Below are 26,226 nucleotides of genomic sequence, written 5' to 3'. Positions count from 1 at the left end.
GATGTTCTTGCTGAAGGCATGAATCTCACTGACTCTTTTAGCTGTGGCTAAGCATACCAGGAAAAGAGTCTTTAAGGTGAGATCTTTCAGGGAGGCTGATTGTAGCGGTTCGAACCTGTCTGACATAAGGAATCTTAGTACCACGTCTAAATTCCAACCAGGTGTAACCAAACGACGCTCCTTTGTGGTCTCAAAAGACTTAAGGAGGTCCTGTAGATCTTTATTGTTGGAAAGATCTAAGCCTCTGTGACGGAAGACTGATGCCAACATGCTTCTGTAACCCTTGATAGTGGGAGCTGAAAGAGATCGTTCTTTCCTCAGATATAAGAGGAAGTCAGCTATTTGAGTTACAGAGGTACTGGTCGAGGATACGGATACTGACTTGCACCAGTTCGGAAGATTTCCCACTTCGATTGGTAGACTCTAAGGGTGGATGTTCTCCTTGCTCTAGCAATCGCTCTGGCTGCCTCCTTCGAAAAGCCTCTAGCTCTCGAGAGTCTTTCGATAGTCTGAAGGCAGTCAGACGAAGAGCGTGGAGGCCTTGGTGTACCTTCTTTACGCGTGGCTGACGTAGAAGGTCCACCCTTAGGGGAAGTGTTCTGGGAACGTCTACTAGCCATCGAAGCACCTCGGTGAACCATTCTCTCGCGGGCCAGAGGGAAGCAACTAGCGTCAACCTTGTCCCTTCGTGAGAGGCGAACTTCTGCAGTACCTTGTTGACAATCTTGAACGGAGGGAATGCATATAGATCTAGATGTGACCAATCTAGTAGAAAGGCATCTATATGAACTGCTGGGTCCGGGATTGGTGAGCAAAATATTGGGAGCCTCTTGGTCATCGAGGTTGCGAAGAGATCTATGGTTGGCTGGCCCCAGGTGGCCCAAAGTCTCTTGCATACATCCTTGTGGAGGGTCCATTCTGTTGGAATTATTTGTCCCTTCCGACTGAGACAATCTGCCATGACATTCAAGTTGCCTTGGATGAACCTCGTTACTAGTGATATGTCTAGACCTTTTGACCAGGTGAGGAGGTCCCTTGCGATCTCGTACAATGTCAGAGAGTAGGTCCCTCCTTGCTTGGAGATGTACGCCAAAGCCGTGGTGTTGTCCGAGTTCACCTCCACCACTTTGCCTTGAAGGAGAGACCTGAAGCTTTTCCAGGTCAGATGTACTGCCAGTAGCTCCTTGCAGTTGAAATGCATTGTCCTTTGACTCGAGTTCCATAATCCCGAGCATTCCCGACCGTCTAATGTCGCACCCCAGCCTACGTCCGATGCGTCCGAGAAGAGAACGTGGTTGGGAGTCTGAACAGTCAGGGAAAGACCCTCTCTAAGGTTGATATAGTCCTTTCACCAAGTCAGACAAGACTTTATCTTTCCGGAAACCGGGATCGAGACCGCTTCTAGCGTCTTGTCCTTTTTCCAGTGAAAAGCTAGATGGTATAGAAGAGGACGGAGGTGTAGTCTTCCTAGTGACACAAATTGATCCACGGATGACAGTGTCCCTACCAGACTCATCCACAGCCTGACTGGGCAGCGTTCCTTCTTCAGCATCTTCTGGATGGATAGCAGGGCTGGGGGCTGATCGTCTTGTTCAGCAACGTCCTCATCAGAGGGTTCCTCATCCGAAACTGATGAGGAAACGGCAACGGAGTGGGCAACGTCTGACTCGCTGAATCCGGTCGCACTGGTGGATGCGTGACGGAGCCGGACGCAATATCATGGAACTGCTGCACAGTCTGTGAACTGTCAACAACCATGGGTGCGCGAGGAAGTACAGCGTCAACCCGAAACTGTCTAGACTGTCTGGGTTGTGCAGTCAACACCCTACCGGGTTGCTGAGGTTGACGCACTGCGTCACAACAAGTCACCTCTGCTGGTTGTTGAACGTCCTGAACGTCAACAACCACCTCCGAGCGTCGCTTAACGTCAACGTGCGACTGGCAACCCACACTGGGTCGCATCGGTGGAGGAACCACCTCAACTGGCAGACGCGAGTAGGTTACCTCAGCGTCAACAGGGCGCACAACCGACCGGTTGGAAGGTTGTTGGCCAGAAGGAGGAACCACCTCAACTGGCAGACGCGAGTAGGTTACCTCAGAGTCAACAGGGCGCACAACCAACCGGTTGGAAGGTTGTTGGCCAGAAGGAGGAACCACCTCAACTGGCAGACGTGAGTAGGTTACCTCAGCGTCAACAGGGCGCACAACCGACCGGTTGGAAGGTTGTTGGCCAGAAGGTTCTTCTCCGCATTTAAGTCCTCTATCAAGGACGCAAGCTTGGACTGCATGTCTTGCAGCAAAGCCCATTTAGGGTCTACGGGAGCAGGTGTGGCAACAGACGGGGTTAGCGACTGAGGCGGAACCATTTACCATCCCTGAAAGCCTTGTTATGTGTGACATAATAGTACAGCAAAACTTCAAAGGCTCGACAAAAGTTGAGAAGTTGACCTGTAAACAACTTGGAGCGTCTCCTGGCTAGGCGCCAGGGCGAGTCTACCAGAATTGAGAAGTCTATCTGGGCAGAGGCATGAACTCCCAAGCCGAGAACTTCTCTCGTGTCCTATCAGACTCTCGCTCTATAAGCCAGTTTAAAAGAAGGGAAATCAAAGGCTGTATCCCTAAAACTCCTCCTGGTGCAAAAACCAGTCGCCTAGCCAACGTAACGCTCTCTAGGAGAGCGAGAGAGCACTAGCTTAAAAACAACGGCTTCGAAGTAGCTAGGCCTAGTGTAAGTTCTGACGTTTAGGCGAACGAGGAGCAGCAGTTACAAGATCCGGACGAAGATCCTTAAAAAATCATCATGATTTAATTAAAGTCCATAGGAGGCTAAGCAGCTTAAGGCTCCTCTCCAAATGACAGAGTCCTCAAGGGAATATCAGTAGGAGGGAGAACAGCAACTTCCTCATCTACAGGAACCTTGTCCGATAAAAGCTAGGTTACCTCAGTGAGTCTCTCACTGGTGCATTAGTAGCAGACCAGAAGGCAACGTCATGTAACTGCTTGACAGTCTGTGAACTGTCAACAACTGAACTGTCAACCACAACAGGTGCGTGAGGACATACAGTGTCCACTCGAGACTGCTTTGACTGTCTAAACTGAGCAGTCAAAACAACTCTAGAATGCGGAGGTTGACGCACCGCGTCAAAACAAAACAACTTAGACTGTTGTTGTACCTCTCGAACGTCAACGGAAGGTTCCGTGCGTTACTGAACGTCAACATGCGGCTGGCAGGGTACACTGGAACGCATGGGTGGCGGGACTCTCTCAGCTGGAGTGCGGGAGAAGGTAGCCTCAGCGTCCACAGGACGCACAACCGTGGTTGGTTGTAGGCTAGAGGTTGGTGCAGTGTCAACCTTCTCCGCACGAAAGTCCCGCATCAATGACGTTAACTGAGACTGCATGGTCTGCAGCAAAGACCACTTAGGGTCTACAGGAGCAGGTGTGGCAACAGACGGTGTGACTGCCTGATGCGGTACCGCTTTGCCTCTCTTAGGAGGTGAGCAGTCGTCGGAAGACTGCAGCGAGTCCGAACTGACCCAGTGGCTACAACTGGGCCGTTGGACTTGCGCGGAAGGGACTGACTTGCGCTTAATAAGCCGCGAGACCTTGGTCCATGGTTTCTTACGAGAAACCTCTTCCGCAGACGAGAAATAAATGGGCTCTCTCGTCTTTGTGTGGGTGGGGCGATCTTGGGTAGATACGCCCGAAACCACGGAGGGAAAAAAACGTCTGTTCGTTGATCAAGGCCTCTCGAACCCATAAGTCGTTCGACATTACTTCTCCCCTGGGCTTGGGAGCTTGCAAGAGGTCCCGGACTAGGTGAACGACAGGCACGAACAGACGAACCCTCGTACGCAACACTGTAACACTTTGCGCATATCACTTTATCGATTTTCTGTTTTGCACTTATTTCACTGAAATCGAAACTTTTACTGATTTCTACCTGAAAAACGTATAATGCAGCTCATTAATACTAGCAAAAAACAGAAAACATATATAAAGATAAAAAATTCAGTGGCTGGGAAAGAGACTAAACACTAGTTCAAATAAACTACGTTTACAATCTCTCACCGCACATAGCCTGGGGACAAGAATAAAACCCTAGAAACGTTTTACCTTCTTCCCCTTACAGCGACTAGGGACGAGAGTAACACGAGAACAACATTACCCGCTTGAACGGAACGTTTGCTCTCCTCTCTCTCCCTCCGTCTCTATCTCTCTCTCTCTTTCTCTCTTGATTTCGCACCTAAGAGAAGAGCCCAATTATATATCGTCAAAAAAAACATGTTATTTGACTAAAGGAAAAAACTGAAAGGTTTTCCAAATAAAAAGTTCCTTTAATTTAGAATTTAAAACATTTAAGCTAAGAAAGAATGAACAAAACGTCAAAATCGATTTACTCTTACTGCAAAGTGAAACCGTGATACACTCTCTCTCTATCGTAACGATAGAGCGCATGTTGAACGTCCTGAACGTCAACAACTACGTAGTCTAAAAAACTAAACGTTAGTTCATCTTTGAAAACAGTACGAAGACTATCAAAGAAATTCTTTCATAAAACATTAAATTTAAAAAGTTTTAAATTCTTTAAAGGCTAAATACGATATAACGGGCTCAACGTTGATTAACTTCGGTTCCAAGTTAGGACCGCCTACTATCAGGAAAGGTCGCATATAAACAAAACATAAAAATTTATTTTTATATGTTTATAATAAATGGAAAGTTAATCGAAGAGGCCTAATAAAGGCGGAGAGATATAAAATATATAGATCTATAACGTGTTAAGCAAAATTACTAAAAACCTAAACACACTTCCGTCTAAGGGAAGGGTCGGCCATTTAAAAGTGAAAGAGAGTCCATACTCTCTTTGCCACCATAATAAAATCTATCCAAAACGAGTTCAAGTTTTGAGATGAAGATAAAACACCTGCATAGCGAAAGCTCAAAACTAGAATAGTGTACTTCACCAAATAGTTGTGAAAACAAATCCAGTTAGTAACAGCGAATTAGTAGGTCTTGCCGGTAGCCCGACAGAGAGAAAATTGGTTCTGTGTTTACATTGAGTACTGAGTACCTGCTCGACAGATGGCGCTGTTGATGTACACCCCCTACCTGCATAGCGATCGCTGGCGTATTTTGAACGTAGAGTTTTCTGTCGAGCAACAGAGTTGCAGCTTATATAATCACCGGCTAAGTTTAATATTGAAAATTGTATTTTTCCTAACGATACAAACCTTAGCTATTTATACAAACTTGCCCGCCAGCCCTATCCCCCTTGAAGTCCTACCTCCAAGCAAAGTGAGCTAAATCATCGGTGTGTGAGTGGGAGAGGTAGCAAGCTAACACTCCTTAATACCGCTAACTAGCGGTGTGGGTAGTTAACCCTCGCTAAATTTTAATAGCTCGTCATTTCAGCTTCGCAGAAAATAATACCCCTAAATAAATAGCTAAGGTTTGTATTGTTAGGAAAAATACAAATTATCTATGAATTTGTCATTTTTCGCGCCTGTCTATAACCTAACGATTGCGAAGAACGAGGCCTGACTATATACTGTATGTTTATTTAATAAAGATAAAAACTTAGTTGTTTAACTTCATGTATTTCCTTTTTAGTGAAGTCCATATGGCTTAACGGGCTATGGGAATAATATGACCTAAGCGCTGAGGAGATATTGCCACACTGAATTTGAGATCTTCATATGACAGCTGTATTGCTAAATATCATAGTGTGGCAGAAAGGCTTTCATGAAGCGTCATGGCCTTCCTCATGTGCGTCTTACTTCTTTAGATAAGGTGTTACTCCAATAAGCAATTCATATAATAAGTGCCCATATTCATGCGCAAATAATTGTAACAAACATTGGGGTGCAATTTCAACTTTCCAGTAAATTTGAATGAGGAAAAAGCACTCTTTTCAGTAGCCTTCGTTTAGCCCAAAATCTCTTCTTGTTACTGTCCTTTCTCTTAAGTCTCATACATTTACAAATAAAAAAAAGCAAAGGTATAAAGATTGTTATTATGGAGAGGTTCTGCCATAGGTGTCATTTGCTCTACTGCTGAGACTGAAATGGCATGTTTATGAAGATATAATCGTACTGTGAGTGTTCACCTATACAATTTCAAAGCCCCACCCACTACAATGTGGTTTCTCAATCAAATCTCTAGTGAATGGGCAACCTAACACTGGGTAACATCTGCCGTTGACCAACTGCTTCTTGTCCTGTAAGGGCGCTGAGGTAACTTATACCACTTGTTGAGTGGCCACAACAGGACCCAGAAAGTATCTAGGTTCCTGTGGGTTACATTTTGCAGGTAGTGGGCAGTAAAGGTAGTCTGATGTCGCCAGACACCTGCTTGTAGAGCCTACACCACAGAGACGTTTTTCTTGAACACTAGGGACGTGCTTATGGCCCTAACATCATGAGGTCTGGGTCTCCGGCTGTGTCAAAGAGAGTCTGGATTTAGTGCACAGTCAATGACCTTCTGAATCCAAGCAGCTATCATATTCTTTGTGACTTTCCTGTCGACCCTAGCCGTGCTTATAAACAAACATTTAACATGCGGACAAGCTCCAGATGTGCGCTTGAGATAGCGCCTCAGCACTCTCAAAGGACACAGTAACAGCTGATCAGGATCATTGGTCACATCACGGAGACTCGAAATATGGAAGGATCCAAACCTAAAGTCCGTTACAGCTTGATTCTGAGTCTTGGCTATAAGCTCTGAGATGAAGCTGAGTGTTACCTGGCCCCCTCCCCTTGAATGGGCCACGTTGTATGAAAGACCATGCAATTCGCTGACCCTCTTACCCAAGGCAAGGGCAAAAAAAAAAATAAACTGTCTTAGGTGTCAAGTCACAATCAGAGGGCTGACGTAACAGTTAGTAAGGAGCTCCTTTCAGAGAGCATAGTACTTGTACCAGGTTCCAAGGAGGTAGTTTAACTTCCGACCAGGGGCATGTTAGCTTGAAAATCCATATGACAAAAGGTAATTCCATCGGGAAGGAAATAACTTGAGGCTTGATACCGAGCAATAGCCTTTCACCAATGAGACTAAGCAGAGCTTTTCCTTCCTGGGGTATAGAAGAACCTCCAATATCATGGGGATAGCAGCATCGAGAGGAAAGACACAACTTCCACAACACCAACCACAGAAGATAGCCCACTTCCTCTGATAGTCAGTAATAGACAACTTACGGAGGTATCTATCTAGACATCCATTTCGTCACAGCATGTGAAAATTCTCTGCGAGGGGAGATGCTGGGTAACCTCCAGGCGTGAAGCTGCAGGGAAGTGACTGTCTTGTGGTATATCTCTGCATGTGGTTGCCTGAGCAGCTTGTGGAGGGGTGGCAACTCCCTCAGTACCTCTGTAAGCACAGTAGAAGGTCTGGATACCTTTCTGCTTACTGCTCCATCAAAACTATCATGGTTATTGTAAAATCTTGCGATGCCCTCACCTTGTTGAGGAGTCTCCTCATTAGACAGAAGGGGGAAAACACATAGACATACTTTATAGGCTCTCCCATGGATGTTGGAAGGCATCCTGGAGAGATGCTTGTGGATCTGTTACTGGCGAGCTGTACACTGGAAACTTACGGTTGAGAGACATCGCGATCAGATCTATTATCGGTGAACCCCACAAAGTCAGGACTTTGTTGGCTGTCCAAGGATGTAGAAACCATTTAGAGACAACTAACTAAGTCTTCCTGCACTGTTTATCTGCTAGGATGTTCTTCCTGCCCGGAATGAACCAGGCTGACAGGGAGATCGAATTGTCTTTTGTCCATCACAGTATTTCTACCCCTAGTTGGCAGAGCAGCAGTGAAAAAGTACCTCCTTGTTTGTTTAGATACCCCACTACCATTGTGTTGTCACTCATCAACACTACAGAGTGACCTGAAAGGAGCTGTTGGAAGTACTTGAGAGTTAGATAGGCTGCCCTCATTTCCAGGAGGTTTACATGGCACTTCTGATTGGAATTAGACCATAGCCTTGAGGCCATCTGATGCAACAAGTGAGCCCACTACCCTTCTTTTGACGCATTTCTGAAGAGCATCAGATCCGGGGGAAGAGAGAGAAGTTCTACTCCCTTGAGGAGGTTGGTATCTGCTACCCAAGACCCTCTTCTGATCCGGTCCTGCCGGTACCAAAAGTCCAGAGGGTACCTGAGCTGAGACTAAAAGGTCTTCAGTTGACACTGGAGGGATCGAATGCGAATATAACCGTTGGGTACCAGACTCTCAACAGAGGTCAGGAGGCCCAACAGGCCCAGCCACAGGTGTGCTTGTAGCGTGTCTTGCAAAGGAAAGGACATGCCACCTCCTTGAGCAATTTGGTTGTCTATCTGCAACCTGAGGAATATCAGTTTCTATGCAGGTTGGAAAAAACATCTCAAAATTTATATCTATTCCCAGATCATGACAAAAAGCAAGAAGCCTGTCTTGGTGTAGGAGAAGGGTCTCCACTGAGTCTATAAAAATCCAAATAACGAAGGAGTAAAATGCCATTGCCATGGGACTAGGTTTGATACCAGAGTAAACACTCTTATGGACACGAAGTGCTGTGGAGAGACCAAACCACAGCAACTGAAACTGGTAAATCCTCTCGGGTAGGATGAATCTTGGGTACTTCCTTGATGGAGGCTGAATTGGGATCTGGAAGTACGCATCTTTGAAATCCAGTGTGACCATGAAGTCCTTTGGTCTGACAGCCTGTCTGACTGTTTCTATTATCTCCATCTTAAACGGAGTCTGATGGACAAACTCGTTCTAAGGGGAGAGATTGATGACTGGTCTCCAGCTTCCAGACGCCTTTTCTACAAGAAAGTCGCCTGGGGACCTGTTGAGGACCTATTGGAGACCGCCCTTTGACATGGTCTGAACTTTTGCCTGAAAAGCAAGATCCTTCACAAAGAAATAAAACATGACTGGATATTCTATCAAAGGAGGGAGAGGTAATGGGACATAGTACCCGGCATGAAGAATTGAGACAGTCCAAGGTTTGGCCCTAAGGATCTCCCATCTCTGCCAACTGCCCATCAAGACATCCTCCCACCGATGGTCTTGCAGGAGTAATGGCAGCCCCTAGTTGGAACGGACACGGCTTCTACCTAGCACCTTTGCCAAGAATGGCTGCTTAGGGGCTTGCTTCTTAATGTTGGAGTGCTTCGAAGTGCCTGACTTTCTTATGATTGTCTGTTGATGGGGGACGAACTCTGAGCAGACGGTACCAAAGAATGGGGTGAGATGTCACTGCCTGTGACTGATGGAGTCTTGACTTTCCCTCCACCGCTCCACAGCCGTGTCAACAGCTTCCCAGATGAACAAGGAAATACCCTCCATTGATGAGTTAAGTAATTTGAGCGCTTCTTTCTTTGACAACCTGCCTTTGGAACCTTGAAATGACAGTCTCTCGCTGTTTCACGATCTGCGTTGTGAGCGAGAAACTTAATAACTCTCCTTCCAAAAAAGCAAAATAGGTATTCATTGCCACCTTCTTATCAGGATCATCCAAATCCTAATTAGCAATCAGATAACCAATGGCGCCAGACCAGTACTGTAGTCGATCCATGAACAGGTTTGCAAAAGAGGCCTTTGTAACCCGCTCCATGTTCGTGGTTTCTGCAGCCAAACACGTCGCTTACTGTGCTGCTAACTCGTCCAATGGCAAATTTTACGCCAAGGCCGAGACCACTGGGCCTAGTGGCAATGGCGAGGGATCGTTGTGAAGGATGTCATAGTACTGTACTGTACTTCCTTTGCTGAACAAACGGCACAGGAAGTAACTGTGACGAGTTGCTAGCCTGGAGTGTTACACATCCTAGTAATTTGGGAGATGATGGTCATCACTCTTGCTTGTTTGTTTGTCGGAGGAAGCCGAACGAGCAGTCAGTGGGGAGAGTATGAGGCACTGGAGAAAGTAGGGACTTATTCGACCTCAAGGAAAACCCGAGGGAGAAGAATCCCCTTTAGACTTCTGTTTCCTACTGTACTGCTCCCTCTGGGGGGATGGCCACCCCCGGCACTCGTCGCAGGGAGAAGCGCGCATGCAGGAGTGTCATCTACATGCAGGGCAAGTCGGTGAGGATCCATCTCCACAACGGACGTGAATGTGCCGCGCCTGTTATACTGGGGCAAACCTGCATACAGTAGTTGTAATCCTCAAAGAAAAAAAAAAAAGGGACACATACCTGATAAAGAAAAATAGTTTAGTTTATGGCGAGGTAATGTGCATTCATAAGGTTATCGGGAGAGCGAAACAGCATGTCTTTACTCTAATGAGCCAAAAACAAAAGTGATGTACTGTAATTGAGTATGTGAGCAGGATGGCCAGTCTACCCTCCCCAAACTTTCATAAAACTTTATGGCTAGATTTCAGCTATGCTGAAAAAATATATCCATAGTAAATAGCAAAGGGTTTGTATTCATGTGGAACTACTGTACTAAGTTTTCTTTGACTGAAAATACTTTAAAAATTACATTTCCTTATTCTTAAGCATATTTACCGGTTTTGATTTAGTCTAATACAATACTGTATTTGTAAAACAATTTCAACCCACACAATTCATTATATATCTACTAGAACACTATTTTGAACCCCCATAACCAGACTCAGTGTGCAGGCTAATAATAACCGACCCAATTCAGTCTCTGTTTCCACCTACCATTCTAAATTTTACCAAGTTCCGGTTTGATCTTCACCCTTGCCACACATGGCTCTGCTGCCACAACCACTGCCTCATTCCCACAGTTCATAGTACAGTAGTAGTAGTTAAAGGTCTTGGGAAAGGTTTTGCAATGACACCCCTAAAATTGAAGTGATGTATTTTAGTTCTACAGAAAAAAAAGTCCCATTGTCATATCACTATCACTTGATTACATGTGTTGAGCATCAGAACATAGTGTAATACAGTAATGTAACTACAGTATTTCAGTTACTGTATCTGAATAACAGTATGTTATGCTATATACATGAGAAATTTGGAAATAATTTGCCTTTTTCTTAACTATACTACAAACCTTGAGCTTTTTACATTGGATATTATTTCGGCATATGCTGAACACTAGCCAAAAGACTGCGAGGGGTAGACTAGCCACCCTACTAGCACACTAACCGGTTGAGTGACGTCACTTTTTAAATTGCAGGCAGGACATTCCCAAGGGGTTAGGTGATGGTAGGTCAGGTATGTGTAAAGAGCTCAAGGTTTGTATACTTAGGAAAAATACAAATTATTTCCAAATTTGTCATTTGTCCTGACCCTAATACAAAACCTTTCGCTCTTTAGAGTGGAGACTTGCCCTTAAGTGGGTGGGTGAACTAAAACCAACTGGCTCATTCCTGACCCAGGGTGTTATTCTGTTCTTCGTACAAGTTTGGTAAATACTCCCTGACTCCTCGCTAATTCTCAGAATATGAGTTTTTATGACTTAGGTAATCAAGTGAATGTGTGAGAACTCAGCAATATAACTACACCAGGTAAAGTAATATTTGAAGCTAAACTCCACACTTAACCTAGACACTGCCCAATTCCACCTTGCATGAATATCAGGGACATAATATATATAACGGATTTTGAGCGAAGCGAAAATTCTATATTTGGGTGAGGTAGCCATGTCGTCCTGATAGAAATTCCTTCAGGGTAGCTTCCTTGGGTATATTTGACTACGGTGATATTCCCAGAGAATTTTACCTTAAGGTATCCAGAATTCTAACTCCTGGAGCAAATATCCCTAAATAAATCTAAATGGGATATCGCATAATATCAGAGGACGTATTCTTGACATGCCACATAGCTATCTTCACCCCGAACAGAGTTAACACTTCGAGGGGTCAAAGTGGCAAGAAAACGTAAAGCGAGAATGAAAGTAGAGCCATTAATAAGGTACCTCTCCTATCCCGTTTCGAGTGTGTATATAATGCCGCCGACGGCGCCATCTCTATTCCTTATAGCGATACACGAGGTGCTATAGCTACTGTATTATAGGGAGGGGTCCTATACAGTGAACCCTCGCTACTTCGCGGTTCGACCATCGCGGATTCACCACTTCGCGGATTTTTTCCATAACCCATATATATACAGTAATATATATATACAGTAATATATATATACAGTAATATATATATATATATATATATATATATATATATATATATATATATATATATATATATATATATATATATGTATGCATGTATTTATGTATATATGTAGGTATGTATATGTGTATACATATAAATATATATATATATATATATATATATATATATATATATATATATATATATATATATATATATATACCTAAAGTAGGAAGATGTGATGTAGTTCTAAGGGAAAAGTATGGGAAATATGTCTGGGTAATAAGCAAAGCTCTACCTCCAGTTTGTTTCTTCATTATGATCAGAGATAAATGTAAACAAAACATTGGTTGCCATTTTTTATCGTGCTTTTTAGCGTGTTTAGGAAACGCATGATATAAAATCGCCTTTAATATTTGTGCCTGTTTTAGTTTAGGGCACTGTAGTACATGCATTAAGTGTTCTGTACATTAAAGGGTAGTTTGTTAACAGTACTACGTACAAGGGAAGGTTTTAAAAGTCTGAATATACATGTTGAATAAATAGGTAAATATGGTGTCACTACTTCGCGGATTTTCACCTATCGCGGCGGCGTCTGGAACAATTCTACCGCGATAAACGAGGGTTCACTGTAGCCCTTTTTCATTAAAAGGAAGAGCGGGTCCATCAGGACGACATGGCTATCTCACCCAAAAATAGATTTTTCGCTTTGCTCAAAATCCGTTTTTTAGGCTCAGGCCATGTCGTCCTGATGGAAGTTTACCAGAGCATTACTGTATCTGTGGATTCTCAAATCGTGCCATACCCTCAAGAAAGTATTTCCTGGTCAGCATAGACCTAGAGACGTATGATGTTCCCGTCATACATCATTTCATCTAATCATAAACCATGTTAGTGCTTCCTGCCCCCTACAGGGAAGAGTCATACTAGACTCTGGAAAAGTCTCAAGGAGTATATATTACCTATGGATGACTAACAGACAAGCCCGTATAGTGGTCTCACCCTATACGTTATAAAGCGAAGTTTGTATAAGAACCACCCATGTCAGTATGAAACACCAACATGTCCCCCGGAATGTCTATTCTTATCAGTGGATTAGACAAAGGTTTGTATCCGTTTAGGAACAATATTGCATATCCACCACCATCCCTTTAGGTTACACAATCTTTCTTTCCTGAGGAAAGAATAAACCAAGTATGTTTGCTTGTAGTAAGGAACAATCTTAATGACCCTTCAAGTTAAAATTATCCATAGTTTTAAGTGTAATGCTAAGTACATTTCTAATAAAATGACGTGGGCGAATAAGACGCAAAGTTCACTAAGAACTAGTTTATTGACAATCAATAAAATATCGGTCAATCGAAATTTATAAGAATTATAAAATGTGGATGAACAAACAATTAAGCATAAAGAAAAGAGTAAGACAGAAAATATTGTTTCATCTGAAAAGGAAACATATATGCGCCACTTTTCAAATCAAAATATCAATACTGTAGTAACAGTCCGTATTACTGTTCACTTACACTAGCGTAACAAACGCTTGGCACATGTGTCCGTATTATGCTTGGTTCACCTTTATCTATGGAACAGTTTATAAGGACACCTTAGTGGCCTATCACTTAGTCTATAGAAACAGTCCATGACTACACACCCACTCGTAAATTAATCGTCCCAATTAATTTCACTCTTCCTCACAGATTTAAACAGCGGGTCTAAGGACACTACCTGCTGCTACCACAGACCTCTTAAGTTCCTCCACTTGCTTCGCATAGTGTCTAAAGAATACCCTGGATGACTTCCATCCAGTGTATGAGCGAAGATGTTCAAAATCCATATTGTTAAAGAAATTTATGGAGGAGGCAACTTTTCTCGGATCATGACCTGCGGGTGTACTGTCTGGATCCGCTCTGCGAATAAAAAGGGATTTTGACGAAGGAAAAATCTATTTCTGGGGAGAGACCTGTGACGCCCGGTGAAAAGGGTCCTTCTTTACACTTTTCTAATATAAATCTTCCAAATATACTAGAGAAAGATAAAAGCATGGAATGCAGAGGTTACTACCCTCGCGCGATCACCTTGTGGGTGTCGTGTATACAACAAGGGCGTGTGAAAACCACTATTCACAGGCTGTCTTCCATTTAGATAATCCCTTCATTAAAGGGGAGGGCCGTGACAGGCCCTAGAGAACACAGTTGGACTACCCCACTGACACCTACTACTCGCGCCCTCCAGGTCTTCCTTCTGTTTTGGACTTGCCCGCTAGTCGTTAATTGTTTTGTTTGGTGTTTTTCGCAAGTGATTGTCGTTAATTCAACATGATCACCCTTAGTTGCTTCAGAGATAAATTTGAACCTGAGGTTTCTCCCCTAAACAGCTGTCCTCCCCTTAAGTCAAGCTCTACGAAGATAGACCTTTAGGCACTCCACTGGAAATAGAGATGCATCTTCCTTCAGTGGGCAGATTCTCCAGGGACCCCACCTATTGGTGGGTAGCTCATTCTTGGCGAGAAACGTAGAATCCGGAAAAAGGTTCAGATCTCCTCCATCTAAGAACTGAACATGACCTTCCTCTCTCGAGAGGGCTACTATTTCACTAATTCTGGCCCCCGAAGCGAGTGCAAACAGAAATATAACTTTTTGGGTCAAATCCTTTAAAGCACACTCCTCATTATTCATCATTGAAGCGAAATGAAGAACTTTATCCAGAGACCATGAAATGGGTTTCGGAGGTGCTGATGGTCTGAGCCTAGCACAGGCCTTCGGAATTTTGTTAAAAATATCATTAGAGAGGTCGACATGGAAGGCATATAGAATAGGTCTTGTAAAGACAGACTTACACGTCGATATTGTGTTGGCTGCTAAACCTTGTTCATGAAGGTGGATGAAGAACGATAAACAAAAATCTGTTGAAATCTTTTGTGGTTTCTTCGCCTTGTCAAATGACACCCACTTCTTCCAGGATGACTCATATTGTCTTCTTGTAGATTTGGACTTATATTCTTCTAAGAAGTCTATACTGTCTCTTGATATCCCGAATCTTTTTCTCACCGCTAGGGAGAGAAAATCATGAGATGTAGGTTCCGGGTTTTCTGTGATGAAGCGAAGACAGTCGACTTCTGTACTCGCTGAGTCAAAACTGGATCCGGTAGCGGCAGAAACTTCAGTCGTAGTTCTAATGCCAGAGGGAACCAAACGCTGTTCGGCCACTTGTGAGCCACTATTGCCGCTTTCCCCTTGAAGGATCTTAGTTTGTCGAGGACCTTCAAAAGAAGGTTGGGCGGAGGGAACAGGTAAATCCTGGACCATCTGTTCCAGTCGAGGGACATAGCGTCCACTGCTTCCGCTAGAGGGTCCTCGTACGGGGACACATAACGATGTAACTTCTTGTTGTCGTTCATCGCAAAGAGGTTTATCTGCAGTTCCGGGACTTGACTCGAGATGAAAGAGAACGATCTTGCGTCTAGGGACCATTCTGACTCTATCGGTGTAAACCTGGATAGACCGTCTGCCGTCACGTTGCGGAACCCTTGAAGGTGAACTGCTGACAGGTGCCATCTCTTCTTTTCTGCTAGTCAGAAAATGGCCAACATCACTTGGTTGATTTGAGGTAACTTCGACTCTTGTCGAGTCAGGCATCTCACTATCACCTCGCTGTCTAGGACCAATCTTATGTGGGCCGAGTGGCGAGGAGATACTTTCTTCAGTGTAAAAAGTACTGCCATGGCTTCCAGAAAGTTGATATGAAACTTCTTGAACAGGTTGGACCAAACTCCTTGGACTTTCTTCCAATGAGAATGACCTCCCCATCCCTCCTTTGAAGCATCTGTATGTATCGTAATGGAGGGGGGAGGCGGCTGAAGAAATACCGATTTCTTTAGTTGCTTAGCTTTGGACCATGGGTTGAGAAGCGTTCGCAAACGAGTCGGTAGTGGTCTCATCAGATCTCTTCGCGCGTTTGATGCATATTTTCTCCAAACTCCGGTTGCATCCTTTAGCTGTGCTCTTAGCACAGGATCTGTTACTGAGGCAAACTGTAGAGAGCCCAGCACTCTCTCCTGTTCGCGTCTTGATATCCGTTTGGATTCTAGAAGTCTCTTGACAGATCCTGCTATTTCTTTCCTCTTCTTCACAGGAATGGAAAGTTGGTGCGACTGTAAGTTCCAGTGGATTCCCAACCACTTTAACTTTTGAGATGGAGAAAATCGAGACTTTTTTATATTGATCTTGAATCCTAGATGTTCCAGGAACTGGATCACCTTCTCGGAGGCTTGCAAGCATTCTGTCCTGGATGCTGCCCACACCAGCCAGTCGTCCAGGTAGGCCACTACTTGGACTCCCTTTAGGCGTAATTGATGGACAGCTGCGTTCGCAAGCTTCGTGAAGATCCTTAGGGCTATTTAGCCCGAATGGCATGGCTCTGAGGGCATAAAGTCTTCCTTGTAGCTTGAACCCTAGGTAGGAGGAGAGGTGACGATTTATTGGAACATGCCAATAAGCGTCTGAAAAGTCTATAGAGACGATGTATGCCCGTTTGGGCAGTAGGGTCCTTATGTGTTGAAGCGTCAGCATCCTGAACTTGTAGTTTACTATGAACTTGTTGAGTGGCGACAAGTCCAGAATGACTCTGAGTTTTTCTGAGTCTTTCTTTGGAACACAAAACAGCCTTCCTTGGAACTTGATGGACTTTACCCTTCGGATTACTCTTTTCTCCAAGAGTTCTCGAACATATTCTTCCAGAACGGGGGTCGAGTGTTGGAAGAATTGTGGGAACGGAGGTGGAGTGCTGTACCAGCTCCAACCCAGTCCATTCTTGATTAGGCTGTGGGCCCAGGGATTAAAGGTCCAGCAATCCCGAAATAGATGAAGTCTACCTCCTACCGGAAGCATCTCACTTCTGTTGTTGTGGACCTGAGGCCTTGCCTCCTTGACCGTGTCCTCCCCTGAATCCCCTTCCTCTTGAGGGGCATCTAGAAGAACCTCTGGCTGCTCCTCTAGCTCTTGGACGTAAGGTCGTTGTCTGCCTTTCGAACCCTGGGTTAAACGCAGGCGACTGAGTCGTCACTGCTTCAGGTACGTGGTATGTGGTTGGAGGTTGTACCACCAACTGAGGCACCGCAGTCGCTGGAAGTTGTTGCTGCTGCTGTCTGTAAGGCTTAGCTGGCCGAGAGGATAGCCTAGGCTTCTTTGTCTTCCTTTTAGGTTGGGGACCCTCATCTGGGGAAGACTTTCTCTTAAGAGTTAGGCCCCACTTCTGGAGAAGGTTCCTAATCTCCATGGCGGCCTCATCCACTACCTCTTTGACCACTTCATTAGGGAAGAGGTCCTTACCCCATATACAAGAGGAAATCAGTTTCCTAGGTTCGTGCCTCACTACAGCCGAGGCGAACACGAACTCTCTACAAGCTCTCCTAGCTTTGATGAAACTATAAAGATCCTTAGTTACTGTGGCCAGATGGATTTTCGCCACTACCATGAACATGTCTTGGTTTTTGGGGTCGCTTGCCATCGTCTCCAGAGTCGTCTGTAAGGACATCGATGCTGCAAGTGTCTCTTTTGTCTCTTGCTCCCTGCGCAAGAGAAAATCAGACAGCTTTGGAAGGTCGTCACCGAACTAACGTCCAGCAATATCGGCCTCCAACTTCCCAACTGAGAAGGTAAGGTGAACGTACTTCCAGTCCTTCTGGTCCATGGGCAAGGTCAGGGACAACAGCTTACACTCCTCCAAAGAGGGGCATGGTTTCCCTGCCTCCACCGCCTTTAAGGCAGCCTTATATCCCTTTTCCATAAAAGGAAAGGCTCTGGTAGGAGAAGCCACAAAGGAGGGATGCTTCTTACTCAAAGCTGGTATCTTTGAGTTTGTGAAGCCCCTCTCTTTCACAGAGCTCATTAGTAAGGCCTGTGCCTTACTATGGTCAAAGACTATGACCTCTTTCAGCTCCGTCTCCTCCTTTGAGGCTGGCTCCTTCCTAAGCCGGACATAGCAGTCCGGGTAAGACTCCTTGTTGGGCCAGAATTCCACTTCTTCAAAGGGAATTGAACCCAACTTCTCTGATATGACAATCTTCCCAGTTGTCATAGGCATGTGTTCGGCATACCTCCAAGGATTGGCATCCGAACACAAAGGAAGGTCCTTCAAGTTGAGCTTCTTCTGGGGCCCACGTGATGCTGCAAGTCTCAGCATCTCTAACTTCATTGCAGCTTCCTTCTCATCATTCTTCTTCTGCATCTGTTGAATCATTTCAACGATGGAAGAAAGAGTCCTTCCCACATCATCTGGGATAGCAGACGATGTTGAGGGAATAGGTTCTGGGACCGGAACCGATGTAGTTGACAGCTCGTCGATTTCTTCCTCCTCAGTATCAGGAGCCTGGGTCAGCTCCTCTTCCTGGCCTTCTGCCAGAAGGTCCTTTTCGGTGTACTCGGACACCTCAGACATCCTATCGTCCAATTGGATGTCTTGTAGGGCGTCCCTGACTTCAGAATCAACCTGAATCTGAATAGTTGGGATCTCCGCGTGAGGCTGAGGAATTACTGCATCGGCAGATGCTTTAGGAAAAAAAAATAGGCCTGAAGTATTCTTCTGAAAACCCCTCACCCAGGTTCATAACTTTTCCCTAGCTGCGTCCCTTGACTCCGCCGACTTAGGGGTGTCAAATGCCTCGGTAATCAGGTTAGAACATATGGTACATACCTGAGGGTCCCAATACCGGAGATCACCTTTGGAGACTGCGCATGCTGCGTGCCTCCTACACAACTCATGTCCCCAGAAGTTCTTGCTGCGGACATTGCAGAACATGCTCCCGCACTTCGGATGGTCCTCCTGTAAGAGAAGAAATTTCATGAGTATCAAGTGAAGACATATCACTGGATAACTTATGAATAATATATATATAGCTTATAACTGTTAAGCTAGAAAGGAAAGAAGGAAAGACACATACTTGTACTTCCTGCCCAGCCAATTGCTGTAACCTTCCAGATATTAAAACTTTAAGGTTAAGTCTCATTCTAGAATAACCTTCATTATATTTTCCAGAGGAAATTAGGTGTAGCTCACACCATGGTAAGAGTTTTAATATACAGTGGAACCTCTACACACGAACGTATCTACATCCGAATTTTCCAACATCCGAAGTAAAATTCGAGCAAATTTTTGACTCTACACCCGAATTTTATTTCGACACACGAAGTAGCAATTTTCGTCGTACCGGTTGTATCCGAATTTTTCGACACGCGAAGTACAATTCGAACACGTTCCTACTCTACACCCGAATTTTTTTTTCGACACCCGAAGTAAACAATACTCGTATGTGTAGTCGGTGCTCATAGCGCCTGATGTGTTTTTTATTTCCGCCAATAGAAGGCAGCACTTCAACCTCGGAGGGACCCTCAATTAGCGTGGCTTGGGTCAGTCCTCTGTTCTCGTTGGCTTTATGTGGTTGTGCCCTGTGCGTTCTGCTATTAATTGTGTTTTAATCGTGATTTTTTACATTCTTCCTTTTACGGTATTTTACGAAAATCATGGGTCCTAAAAGGCTTAGTTTCGCAAGTGGTAGTGGTAGTGGTGAGAAAAGGAATAAGGGAATGCTTTCTTTAGAAGTAAAGCAAGGAATTATTGAAAAGCATGAGCGTGGCGTCCGTATGAGTGAACTTGCAATAAGTTCTGCGCAAATAAAAGAGGTGTTAGGAAAATATCAAGACGTGGTCGACTTCATCGACAAATACCATCCAAAGAAATTGCAGGTTTGTCGTGTAGCTGCGCAGTTTGATGATGTTTCCCTAACTTATTTTCGAAACATTCTGAAAAGCTGTACCAAGCAACTTTCTATCGATAGCTTCTTTAAAAAAACTACGAAGCGAACTCGTGATGAAGAGGAAGGAAGTGGTTCAAAGAAAACAGCAAAGAGTGAAGAGAAAAAAATTCAATCAATTTTATGTGTAGAGAGTGAAAGTGATTAAAATTAATCATCAAAAAGAAAAAAAGAAAATGTAAAAAAAAAATATAAATTATAAAAAAAAAAGCTAAGTTATGTTAAAGTTCACTTAGTGTAAGTTAGAATAAGTTACGGTAGTGTACGTTTATCGTAGTTAACCTCTCTACCTCCTCGCCGCCCGTCCGTCTCCTCTCTGCGTAGCAAGACTAACAACACCTGCGCTGGAGTTTCTAAGGTAAAGTGACGCTAAAAACCAATTTCTTATTTATCATTTTTTGCTAATTCTTCTTATTTACATGTTTATTCTTCTTATTTACATGTCTATTATCTAATTTAGTGTTCATTATTCTCATGGGAAAATTATGTGTAGTAGTTTATTAAGAAGTTATCATAGGTTTTTGGGCTCAACCACGGATTAATCCTATTTCAATGTATTCTTATGGGAAAATTCGTTTCGACAACCGAACATTTTCTACATCCGAAGTTGATTCTGGAACGGATTAAATTCGTATGTAGAGGTTCCACTGTACTGGATTATTAATAAAGAAAGAGCTCACTTTCTCTATCCTGTACGGTCTCAACAAAATGCTTCCTAAGGCAACACCAAGTATGTTGGAAAAACTTTAGTGTTACAATATATTCTATGCTATAGTTTTCTCTGTGCAGTATGTACTATACTGTAAAAATACTGGCTACTGTATATAATATAATGTCTGCCGGGGCATGTGCCGGTCTGTGCCGGCCGGCACGTACCTTAGTCTACTTCAAAGGTATACTACCTTTAGACTACTGGGCGGCAGATCACTGATTAAGTATGTATGGCAGAGAGTGCCGGCCGGCAAATGAAAAACAACAGCACCCGGCTGCCGACCACTACTCGTAGCGGCCGGCAAATCTTATGGTGTGCTGCCGTTGCCGGCCGGCAATGGTAGGTGATACCTATGCTGGCCGGCAGTAAAACAGAACCGAGAACTTCCACCCGCCCGGCTGCCGGCCGCTAAGCCGGCAGCCAGGCTAGGAGTACAATACACTAACAAGAGAAAGAGCATGGAGTGTAAGCTGTTGTCCCTGACCTTGCACAGGCTCTACCTACAGACATGGATGGTAGACCAAGGGAGGTCTGGGGAACACTCTAAAGAAGTTAGGCCTCTGCCAGCCGGCATGTTATTGCCGGCCGGCAGAGGACTGAGCCAGTCCCACATCCTAACCTACTCTAGGTACAGATGTAGAACGACGGCCAAGAGTTGTAATAGCTAGGCTATTACTAAGGATAGAGGGGGGAAAGGGGAAGAGGGTCCTGCAAACTTTGTTCTAGTATAAGATTGACCCCAGAGGCTAAGAAAGCTCATCTTAGCCTAGGGTTTATCTATAGGGAGAAAGGTCAGTAATACTTGCTACCTTCCTCAATACCAAAACAAAGTTTGATGTTGCTATTCACTAGGAAATGGAGAATCTTATCCTCCAATCCAAAAACAACAACACTGGACTAGTCTGCTAGATCACTAGAAGAAGGAATCATCTCGTACAGAAACCTTCAGATGTGGTCTAGGGAGGCTAAGCCTCCTATGTCTGTACCTAACCTAGCAAAGGAATCTCATTCTCTAAGCCAGGAAGATACAGACCCCAGACTAATTACTCTGATGTTCTGCTCAAACCTGAAACCAGTCACTCTGGTTACAGGATTAGGGCAGAAACCTCCTAGTATAGTTATACCTGAATATTATTCAGTTAAAACCACTAGGATTAAGCCTAAGAGGGAAAAGGGATTGAACTTGGTCTCCAGGGGAGAAAAGAACAACCGGGGAAGTGTGCGAAAGTATACTAAAGCCCCATAGGCTACTAGCCTAGGTGCGGTGAGAATCGATTACCTAAATCACCAAAATCTCTCGTATACAATCTTGGAAGATAATTATTCAACAATGTCTTTTTTGGGCTCAAGCCATGACGTCCTGATGGAAGGTTCCTTCAGTAACTTCCTTGGGTATATTTAACTACAGTGGATATTCCCAGAGAATTAAACTAAAGGTTATCACAGAATTCTAACTTCTGGTGCAATTCCCTTAAAGGTTTCCCTCTAGGATATCGTATATCAACAGGGGACGCATGTATTAACACACCACATAGCTATCTGCACCCCATATAGAGTTAACATTTCAATATGGATAGGTGGTTGAGTAACTGGGGAGCCGTTCCATAGTTACACTTATCCGTGGCTGCTTTTGGTACTCGAGACGTAAACAAACAGGCGCCATTGCTAAATGACGTCACGTCCGTCCTCATCCTGAGCCCAGCTTCTGCTAATCTCCATGATACAGCAGGTCAGGGCGGGGCCTGAAAGGCTGAACTAGAATAGACGGGAGGGTCCATCAGGACGTCATGGCTATCTCACCCAAAAATAGATTTTTCGCTTCGCTCAAAATCCGTTTTTTGGGCTCAAGCCATGATGTCCTGACGGAAGTGTACCAGAGAATTAATGTATCGTGGAATTTTTCCCTTTTAATGCAAGTGCCAAGGGCTTCGAATAGAGGTATAGAACATGTCCTTACCAGAGATTCTATGAAGAACTAGCTTCCTGCCCCCCTGGCAGAGAAGTCCTGGTGGACAATAGGAACATCTCGAAGCGATCATTGAAGAGCTACTCACCCTACGGAGAGTTCGTGCTGAACTCGTAGACAAGACTAAGGTTAATATTCGGGTAGGAATATTATCAAGCATAGGTAAGTAAATAACATTTACTACTCTCCCTGGAGGAGAGATCAATCTGGTCTCGGAGGCAGGACAAAGGTTAATATTCGAATAGGAATATTATCAAGGCATGAGTGAGCATACAGTGGTACCTCTACATACGAATTTAATTCGTTCCACAACCAACTTCGGATGTAGAAAATGTTCGGATGTAGAAACGAATTTTCCCATAAGAATACATGGTAATTCATTTAATTCGTTCCTCAGCCTAAAAACCCATAATAAATCCTTAATGAATGGCTACACATAATTACACATAACAATAACATAACTGCATAATATGAAAGAAGCATATAAAAAAGATAATTATAAAGAAATAATAAATAAAAAAATGTGTTTTATTGCCACTTTACCTTAGAGACAGGCCAACTCAGGTGTAGGATTTGCTATGCCAGGAGACGGACGATCGGCGAGAAGGTAGACATGGTGTTAACATGTTCTTTAAATAAATACACACACTCTCTCTCTCTCTCTCTCTCTCTCTCTCTCTCTCTCTCTCTCTCTCTCTCTCTCTCTCTCTCTCTCTTGTTCTTCTTCACTGTTAGTGTTAGAGACGTCTATTTATTTTTTTCTGAGAGAGAGAGAGAGAGAGAGAGAGAGAGAGAGAGAGAGAGAGAGAGAGAGAGAGAGAGAGAGAGAGAGATTAAACAAAAATGAGAGATTAAACAAAAATGTGTTGTGTACATATGATTTTTAACAGCGTTAACGAGTTGAAAGACAGTTAAATGTAACTAAAAAAACAATATCAGCAATTCTGAATTCCTTTATTAACTAAAACAAATATTGATACAAACACACTCGTGTGCGTATGCGCAAACACACACACACGCACGAGGAGACACGATCGGCGAGGAGGTAGAGATGGTGACTGCGATAACATACCGTAACTTACACTACGGAAATTTTAATCTAACTTAGCTTATTTATTTTTTGTTTATTTTTATATTTCATATTTTTTACATTTTTTTTTTTTTTATTTTTTTTTTTCATCACTTTCAGTGACGAGTTACGGTATGTTATCGCAGTCACCATCTCTACCTCCTCCCCCACCGTCTCTCTTACTGCGTAGCAATTTTTGCACCTGTGTGTGTGTGTGTTTGTGCATACGCACACGAGTGTGTTTGTATCAATATTTGTTTTAGTTAATAAAGGAATTCAGATTAACTGTTATTACTTTCTTAGTTACATTTAATTGTTTTTCAACTCGTTGACGCTGTTAAAAATCATATGTACTCTAAGCACATTTTTGTTTAATCTCTCTCTCTCTCTCTCTCGGAAAAAAAATAATAGACGTATCTAACACTATAACAGCGAAGAAGAACTAGAGAGAGAGAGAGAGAGAGAGAGAGAGAGAGAGAGAGAGAGATTTTATTTAAAGAACATGTTAATGCTATGTTTAGAGAGAAACAGAAAAAGAGAGAAGTCTTATTTAAAAGAGCTTGTTATTGCTATCATGGTTTTCTTTGCTTCACTTTTTTCTTTCTTTCTGTTCATCACGCTGGCCCTTCTCACAAATGATCGTTGCCAATAATCTCTTTGTCCTTTATCCCTATCAACAAAAGGCGTTCTATCTCTTCCAGGGTATTACTAAGATTTTCTTGTAATAATGGTGATCCCCTTCGATGGTTATTTGCTTCAATGGCTGCCTTCAGCTTGATGATCCTCGAGATCATAGGCCTATTCCAGCCATATTGTTTAGCCATATAGTATCACTCACATGCACACTGCTCTCATGTTTTTCTATAATTTCTTGTTTCAATTCTAATGAAAGAATTGCCTTCTTCCTGTACTGAAACTTAGCTTCTTAGGCACCATGATTATAGGTAAAATCAAAAAGGAAATGTGAGAAAAGGAAGAAAATAAGCACTGTTAATAACAGACCAAACAGAGGACAACCACACGACACACACAAGAATAGAGAACTGAGCACTCGACGCTCAATGGCGTAATGTTTACTTCGTATGTCGAAATAAAATTCGGGTGTAGAGTCAAAAATTTGCTCGAATTTTACTTCGGATGTTGGAAAATTCGGATGTAGATACGTTCGTGTGTAGAGGTTCCACTGTATAACATAATTACATATATTATTCTTCTCATTATTTAGAGACAAAAGGGGGTAAATGAAACTATAACAATCGTATATTTCTTGATAAAGAATAGGAGCGGAGAGAGACGCACATGGAATAAAATAGACATTTTATTTCAAAGATTGCAGATCATTATGGTAGTAATTACAATAATGAATATAGATTTTATTTACAATAATAAAAGAATAATGTACATAGAAAATAAAGACTTCAATATTGAATCTGAAAAGAAAATTTACTTTTTAGAAACACAAGTTCCAAAGGAACGTCAGTCTTCTGCAAGGAAAACACATCATGCCCTAGGGCATGTGGCACTCATGTAAAGTCTATGACATTTCACCTTGGTAAGAACAGTCTATTAGAAACACTAAGCGTCTATGAAATCACTATGTATCACAAAAGGGTCAACACAGGCACCCGTAGAGTTAAAGTCCCAAGTAACTCACTGTTCTATGCAGAGTTAAACAGCAGGTTTCATAACACTACTTGCGGCTACCACGAAATGCTTAACTTCGTGCACTTGTTTTGCATAGTGCTTGAAGAAAACGCGCGATGATTTCCAGCCTGTGAAGCTCTTGAGGCTTTCGAAATCCATACTCTGGAAGAAGTTCAGAGAAGACGCGACTTTTCTAGGATAATGACCTGCGGGTGTACTGTCAGGATCCGCTCTGCGAATGAAGTAGGTGATTTTCGCTCTTAGTTGTTTCAGTGACAGGTCGCTACCCGATGTTTCTCCTTTGAAGAGTTGTCCTCCACCGAAGTCTGAAGTTCTTCGAAGATAGACCTTAAGACTCTCCACTGGGCATAGAGAGACATCTTCCTTCAGGGGGCAGATTCTCCAAGGGCCCCATCTCTTGGTGGGTAGTTCATTCTTAGCGAGAAACGTCGGATCAGGGAAGAGGGTAAGCTCTCCTGTATCTGCGAACAGGATATGACCCTCTTCTCTTGATAATGCCACTATTTCACTGACTCGGGCTCCCGAGGCGAGAGCAAAAAGGAAGATAACGTTTTGAGTCAGGTTTTTCAGAGGGCACGAATCGTTGTCCAGGTTAGAGGCAAAATGGAGCACCTTGTCCAGGGACCAGGAGATAGGTTTTGGTGGAGGTGCTGGGCGTAGTCTAGCGCATGCCTTTGGTAGTTTATTGAAGATATCACTGGACAAATCAATCTGGAAGGTGTATAGGAGTGGTCTAGTCAAAGCCGATTTGCAGGTGGAAATCGTGTTGGCCGCTAAGCCTTGTCCATCAGGACGTCATGGCTATCTCACCCCAAAAATAGATTTTTCGCTTCGCTCAAAATCCGTTATATGTATAAATATGACTATAGCTTCAATAAATTTAAAATACTTGGAAATCCATATATCATGCATGAAAGTATTAGGGCCA

General features: G+C 43.4%; 1 protein-coding gene across 1 annotated transcript in view; it reads right to left on the bottom strand.

Moving 5' to 3' along the window:
- The window catches only part of LOC137632050 (zinc finger protein 239-like), a 264,285-nt gene that overhangs the window by 169,154 nt on the left and 68,905 nt on the right, over positions 1-26,226 (bottom strand). The window contains 1 exon segment of the mRNA XM_068364025.1: positions 10,665-10,806. The gene's annotated coding sequence lies outside the window, so the exon portion shown is untranslated.

The sequence above is a fragment of the Palaemon carinicauda genome, chromosome 40 (assembly GCF_036898095.1).
Source record: "Palaemon carinicauda isolate YSFRI2023 chromosome 40, ASM3689809v2, whole genome shotgun sequence".
Classification (NCBI taxonomy): Eukaryota; Metazoa; Arthropoda; class Malacostraca; order Decapoda; family Palaemonidae; genus Palaemon; species Palaemon carinicauda.
Note: the sequence above shows the minus strand (reverse complement) of the source record. Positions and strands in the feature narration are given on the sequence as shown.